Raw genomic sequence first — 7736 nt, 5'->3', positions numbered from 1 at the left:
CTATGCACCTGGAGCTAAACAAGTGCTCCAGAAGGCAGCCTCCCCCCCCCCCCCACTAAAAAGGAACAAAACAGAGGCTGCAGCTGATAAGGAGAACATTTTTGAGACTTGCAAAGCCAGGTGGATCCTTACAGTGATCTGGTTTAGAAGTTCTTCAGTTGAACTGGGCACTGGGTAGTGCTGAAAACCTTACTGGTTTTGGACGGGGGGGGGTGTTATTGCAGGCAGGCTACAGAGGAAATTCACTTGGTGGAACAGGGCTGGCTTCTGCTTATTTAATTATTTGTTTTACTTTCATTATTTATACTTATTTATTTTAATTTGCCTGATGATGTTACTTCCACCATGACATCACTTCTGCTGGGTCTTGGACAGATTGTCATTCTAAAAAGTGGGTCCCAGTGCTAAAAGTTTGAGAACTGCTGCAATAAGGTGTTAGCAACTTGACACCCTTGGGGAGGGTGTGGCACCACTAGTGACCAAAATAACTAAAATCATAATTTAGAAGAATAATACCACCATGTTATATATCAGTCAATGCGTTATTTCATGTAGAATGTGTTCTATCTTTGTCTTATCAAAAGGTACAGCCAAAAAACAAGTGGGGACGGAGCAATGGTACATCACCACGCCCACCACCTGGGGTATTGCCCCGCCCACTGCATGGGGGTGATGCGCTGGCATCCCACACCGGGTGACATGAACCCTAGTGACGCCTCTGCTTCCTCCCCCATGGGGGGGGCAGGAAAGCGTTCCAAAGAAGGTCCTTTTCAAGACAGGGTGGAGGGTTTGCTTGGAGGCTGCCTTCTTCTCAAAGGAGCTGCTTGCTTGGGGGAGGGGGGGATGAAGCTACCAAGTGTGGAGTTCACTCTCCAGTCCTCATTTCACACAGAGTGGAGCTGGGGCGGGGGGGGGGGGTCGGTGCAGGCAGGCAGAGCAGTGGAAATGGTATCAGCTCAAGGAGATCAAGAGAGGGACAGGACAGGTCCGTTCTTCTGGGTCACAGCACAGCCTTCTCTCGCAGTCTGGGGCTGTACAGCTGGATACTTTCCACAGCCCTTAAAAAGTCCTTGAAGTTCGCTCCTGATCATCTGGGTGTGGACTGCATCGACCTGATCCTTTCCAGTGCTCACCTGAAGGCCCAGCTGGCAGACACTTGGACTGCCTGGCTCCGTAGAACTCAATCGCAATGCTTGGAATCCGTCCTCATCATTTTCAAAAGACCTACCTTTCCTTTTGTCTTTAACTGAGATGGCATTTCTATGATGAACCTCACTTAAGCAAGCTTGTAGGTTTACCCTCCTGATCTAGAACATTAGAACATAAAAACTTATGAAAAACTCCCTGCAGAATCAGGCCAAAGGCCCATCTAATCCAGCATCCCTCTTCTCCCAGTGGCCAACCAGATGCCTCTGGAAAGCCCCTCCTGCCATTGCTCCCCCTGCAGTCAGTACTCAGAGGCACATTGCCAATGAACCTGGAGACAGCACATGACCAGCATGTCTGGTGCTCATTAATAGATCTGCCCTCCAAGAAGTGGTCCAGTTGCCCTTCAAGGCCACCCAAGCCAGTGGCCAATCATCTTGTGGCAATGAAATGCACAGACTCATTAAGAAGTAACTCCTTTTGACAGCAACTGTTACCCTGCACATGGCCAATCTCATCTGATCTTGGAAGCTAAACAGGGTCAGGCCTGGTTAGTACTTGGATGGGAGACCGCCTGGGAATACCGGGTGCTGTAGGCTTATTATACCATAGTCTTTCAAGACTGAAGGTTGCCAACCAAATCTCTCCCAAATCAGGTTAACTGGATGACTAGTCTGGATGATTAGTTTCTAGTATTGTGAGAGAGGAAGAAGTTCTCTCTTTCCACTTACTCCACACTATGCATAATTCTATACATCTCTATCATGTTCCCCTTAATTCCCTTTTTCTCCAACCTAAAAAGCTCCAAACATTGTTGACTTTCCTAATTCAAGGATGTGCTCTGGTCCTCTGACCATTTTGGTTGCCCATTTTGCACCTTATCTAGCCCTACTATATCCATCTTAAGTGTGGCAGCCAGAACTGTATACATACTGTATTCCCTAAGTGGGTGCACTATAGATTTGTATTTAAATATCAGCAGTCTTAGAACCCAATCCTATGCATGTCTACTCAGAAGTAAGTCCCATTATAGTCAATGAGGCTTACTCCCAGGTAAATGTTGATAGGATTGCAGTCTCATTCTCTATCTCTTTTCATAATGAACCTTATGAGTATGGAATTTGCCTTCTTCCACAGCTGCTGCACCCTGGATATATGTCTCCAATGAGCTACTCACCACAGTCCCAAGATATTTCACCTGGTTTGGCACCAACAGCTCAGACTCCATCAGTGTACTTGTGAAGTTGGGATGTTTTGCCCCATCAGTATCACTTTTCACTTAATGACATTGAATCCCATTTGCAAATTGGTTACCCAAATCACCCAGTTTGGAGAGAACTTTTAGGAGCTCTTCACAATCTGTGAACCTGGTGCATCTGCAAAGCTGGCCACCTCTCAATTTACTCCAGATTACCCTAACTCCAGTTTACCATTAACTCCAGATCATTTGTCTACAAGTTATAAAGCATCAGTCCCAATACAGATCCTTGAGGGCCTTACTTTCCTGTTCACAATCTATAAAAGGACCTGATTGCTAAGTTTACTCAAGAGACTTCACTGAGCAACTTTGCCACAAGCTGTTTGAAAGTCCAAGTATACTGTACGCTGTCAACTGTCAGAAGGCAGCACCCACCAAGAACACATGGGCTGGTGAGAGGATTGTTACCACCTTGTCTTCTCAGTCCTTGTTGCTGGGCAAGGAAGAAGAGATGGCAACCAGGGGTCATGCTGACATCTTTGGCCCAAAGCAAGGGGAGGGCAAATCCAGATTATTTTCTTAATTGTATGTAAACCACTTTGGGAGGTTTTGAGGAAGGCTGGCATACATATACATCAAATAAGCAAGATGGTAACTTGATTGCCTATAGATGCTCTGAAGAATTCTAGATTACTGAAGCAGGACTTAAAATGCTGAATCTCTTTCAGTAAGACTCCTTCTTCTACATGCTTATTAATTTTATTTTTAATTGTGCTTTCCATCAGTCCTGGGTCCCATGACTTCCAAAGTGAGTACAGGTTCAAATAATTCATTTAGAGTGCAATCCTCTTTGGGCCAGCACAAGTTTGCACCTCCTTGTGAGTCTGGCACACAGTGCCAGTTTACTTAGATCTTGTGCCATCTTTTTAGGTGGTGCATTTCTGAGTAGCCTCATTGCTGCTGCTGCTGCATTACATGGCATAAGGAGAATTAATTCCACTGGCCCCAGGCTTGCCCCAACCATCGCCAATCTACCAGCCTGCCTGTTCAGGCACAGGTTAGGATTGGGCTGTCAGTTTCTCTACAGTCTCCATACCCTCTTTGATCTTCCCTTTTATTCCCTCATCTGACAGTCCAACAGGTCAGTTTCCTACTTCTAATTGTTTGAATAACTTTTTATTGCTTGCCTAGCCCTTTTTAGCCATGCACTCATCATTTTCTTTCTCTTTTCCTCTTTCTGCATCCCTTATTGTCAGTTTTCCTTTCTTTTGCCAGAGTGTGTTCCCTTTTGTTCTCCTCATTTGGGCAAGATTTTCATTTTCTGAATGAAACCTTCTTGCCCAAGCTTTGACTCCCTTTATAAGCCATATTGTCCTCTTATTGGATCTGGTGCTGCCTTTCCTACTTAGTGGTATACAGTACATTCTAGCTGAGCTTCTTTTTTGGTGGTTTTGAATAATCTGTGCCTTTCTTGACTTTCCCTTTAAGATTGTATTTTATTAGTCCCCTTATTCTTCCTTGGATACAAAATAGAGAAAAGCTGATCTTATCTCTGTTCTTTTCATTTTGATTTTGATTTTACTAAACTTTCAAAATAGTAATTGAAATCCAAATATCTATTTCATTAAAAAATACACTTCTTAAGGATGAACCATGGCAATTAGTAATTATTACTGTTTCAAATATTTCTCGAGGATGTCGAGGGTGAAGTGAGTTGGAGAGAATTGCAAGGTTATATGTACATACACACTTAGACACTCCTCTCCATCCCAGGTCTGTTCAAAGAGGAAATAAGTGAAATGATCTTTCCAAGACAAATGTGGAATTCAATATGCTCCAACACTCTGAGTTATTTATATAGTCATACAAAGGGCCTATAAATGCTTTATTCTATGAGAGTTGCCTGCAGGTTTATTGTCATCTGCTGAAACCCCTAGTCATGGGTATATATTTATTGTTTGTGGTTTGTGATCAAACCACAATCCATCTGCCATGCAGACTCTAGAGAGAAAAACTCCAAGAAGGACACTGGTTTGAACTCTGAAATGGTGTTCTTGCTTTCTGAGTACCCAATGAGCATAATGTCAACTTCTGTGGCTGGCCTCCTGGGAGGGAGGAGGTCAGGGTGATGGGCATATATGTAAACAACTCATTAGGGAACCACCAAAGTCTCTCTCTCTCTCATATGCATGCACCACATGCACACCACACCACACTACACCACCAACACCTTGCCAACATCAGCTAATGTAAGAAAGATTGGGCCTCAGACAGGGCGAAATTGAGAAGAAGGGTTACACCAATTGGGTGGGTGACAAGTTCTAAGCCATAGAAACAAAGAGAATTATTCAAGGCTCTAATCTGCAACCAGTTTACCAAGTGATTGGCATGGCTCTGATATGAGTGTGCTGCAGATCCCAACACCTCACTAAGCCACCCAGTTAACCTGAAGAACTAGAATTTAAGTACATATGTGGGCTAATATCCAAACATCACAGAAGTCTGTGACAAGATACCAATTGAACTGAATTGGTCAGCTGTTTCCCAAGTGATACTGGTTTTGATTCACACATGAAATCCCCCTAAACTGCAGCTGGATGGATGGATTTATTTATTTATTTATTGAAATAAGTAACCATGGTTAGGATCATCTTTAACCTTGGGAAGTATCACTTGTGGATACAATTGATGGAGGGAACATCAGGAAGGCCTTTTAAAATCCCAATGGATGCTTCAGCAGCCAACGTTTCCAATTGGAAAGCATGGCAGAAGCCAGAAATGCCAACGCCAGTATAAGTGACATGTGTGAAAATACCCCCCCCCCCCATAGTCGTGATGTCAATAGGGACATACCAATCCCAAAATGTAGAGTTGATTTACAGTGGACTCTCTCATCTGGATCACCAGCATATCATGTGGCGCATCCGGCCCAGGCAGGTGTCCCCAAGCAGGGAATGCCCACTTGAAATCATGTACATCCACTTGCCACATTGGAACAACATAAATTCCCTACGGCTTGCCTTGAAGAAACAAAAGGGAGGTCCTGGATGAGCCAGAAAAAGTGAATAAGTCTACATTGGGTCACCCGCCCAAAGACTTTAAATATTGTTAGCAAATATTGAGACCAGCATCCCAAGGAAACAAACAAAGGCTCTCCAAATGTCATCGCTTCCCCCAAACTAAAAGCTCAGAACTTTGTAGGTATTTTTTTTCTAAAATAGGCTGTGCTACCAAGTGAGAACTTCCCTATACTCCATGATTCCATGTCAATGTGAAGCTGGTCCAGGAGAGAGCAGATTTTCTGATCTGTCTGTTTCGTTTTGTTTTCAAAGGGATTATTTAGTGGTGTTTCCCTCCCCCCCCCCCAGCAAACCTGGGAGTGGGCGTAGGGTGAAGGAACTGCCAGTATTGTTCAAATAATCAATTTAAGTGTAGATTATTCTTTATTCAAACCCAGTGGATTTGATAGGTTCACTGTCACTGCACAGAAAGCTTTCAGATTCGTGTTTGGCTTTTTCTAAGGGAAGTGGATTAAAGAGACCTGTTGGTTTGCAGCAGTTAATACAACACGGATAATTTAACCCTGTCCTGTCTTCAGATCCGAATTGCATTACTCTGGAGTATCAGTGGTGATTTCAGTCATGGCTTTCAACCTATCTTATATCCCAGGAGCAGTATCCCAGCAGCCAGTTCGTAGCGTTAATACATTGGGAAGAACTATCCTCTTTTAGTAATGGAAGCCTGTTCCCAGTCCCTAGCTGGTTTCGCTTCTCAATCTCATTCACAGTCAATTGGAGTCGAGTTCCATTCAACAATGTTGGACTTACTAACGAATCAGCATTTAACAGTACTGGTTTGTTTCGAATTCTAAACCACATGCAAGCACTGAAATGGCTGGAATCAGCCACTGTTTCCAACATTCTAATGAAGAGGACAGTGGAATGGTTCGAAGGTTGGGCAGGCCCACTCTATGCATGTTTCTGGGAGCTAAGCCCGATGTTAAGGCATTTCTGCCCAACGTTGCATATACGCAACAGGGATCAAATGTGTACACCTGCGGCCTGGGCAGAAATGGGTTTCAGCTAAGCGGCAATAATTGAGCTCCAGTCTCACCGTGAACAGGATTCCAGCCTTGGGGGAGTAACTAATCCCCTTGAAGAGAGCTGGGGAGCACGAACCCTGAGCTTTAGACTAAATGGCATTACATAGCACCCACTGTCTACTCTAGAGCTCAGGGTGCGTGCTCCCCAGCTCACTTCATGTCGTGGGCCATGAAATTGAAATCCATTGAAACTCCCCCTTGAATGGCATTACATAGCACTCATAAAGGGGGGAAGGAGTTCAATGGAAGGGGTTCAGGGGAAGGCACCAGGATGCAGGTCTCTTGTTGTCTTGTGTGCTCCCTGGGGCATTTCGTGGGCCACTGTGAGATACAGGAAGCTGGACTAGATGGGCCTGTGGCCTGATCCAGTGGGGCTGTTCTTATAATGAATTTCAATAGGATTTAGGAAATGTCCTGAGTGGGTAATATTTCTCAGGAGAAAACCCGTTGACTTCAGCAAGCAGGATCAGTTTCCCCTGAAGATCTCATGAGGAGGGGGAGATCCACTTTTTGGGGGTGCCAATGGATGGCAGAAGGTCCCCTGGCTTGGACTGCCCCATCAGTTCAGGCAGGAGGCAGGCAAGGATGGAGAAGGAGGCGCGCCCCATTGGTTGAGGGCTGTTCTGGGAAGAACAGCGATGTTCCACCAGGCTGGATGCTTTTGAAGCCAGCGAACGAAGGGAGGACGAAATTCCGAGGGGGTGGGAGAAGAAGGTCTCGCGTTGGGGGCTGCGGAGCTGTCTCTTTCAAGAGGAGAACTGAGCCATGCCAGCCTGGGCTCCCAGAGCTGGCCCGGACGGGGAGTTTGCAGGCAACTCCATTCCCAGGCTGGGAGAGCGCTGGATGGACGTGGTGTGGTGGAGAGGAGGAGGAGGAGGAGGAGGAGGAGGAAGGGGGGTGGGAGGAGCTCCGCCTCCACTTCCAGGCGCTCATTCCCGGGCAGGTCACTCGAATCCCTCTCGCTCGAAACTCGCCACCTCGCCTCCTGGTTCTCTAGCCGGGACGGGGCGGGGGGAGAGCGGACAGCCCTGGCTGCCCCTTCGCCGCAGATGCGGCCGGAGCCCAGCGGCGCTCTCGCCCAGCGCTCGGCTCGGCCCTGCCCGCCCTGCAGCCAGCCGAGCCCAGACCCTTTCCGAGCCCGGTGGATCTGGACATTTTGAAGCCACCCCAGACAGCAGGCAGAGCAAACCTCCTCCTTTCTGGCCAAACCGGTGGAATAAGCCCGTTCAAGCCCAGCCAGGCCCCACCCCATCAGACACCCCACAGCTTCCCACTGAGCCTCTTCTCGCT

General features: G+C 46.4%; 1 pseudogene; it reads left to right on the top strand.

The window, feature by feature from the left end:
- The first annotated feature begins 1625 nt into the window (after window positions 1-1625).
- On the top strand, window positions 1626-1745 carry LOC136642268 (5S ribosomal RNA; annotated as a pseudogene).
- The last annotated feature ends 5991 nt before the right edge of the window (window positions 1746-7736 follow it).

This window comes from Tiliqua scincoides, chromosome 2, assembly GCF_035046505.1.
Source record: "Tiliqua scincoides isolate rTilSci1 chromosome 2, rTilSci1.hap2, whole genome shotgun sequence".
NCBI lineage: Eukaryota > Metazoa > Chordata > Lepidosauria > Squamata > Scincidae > Tiliqua > Tiliqua scincoides.
Note: the sequence above shows the minus strand (reverse complement) of the source record. Positions and strands in the feature narration are given on the sequence as shown.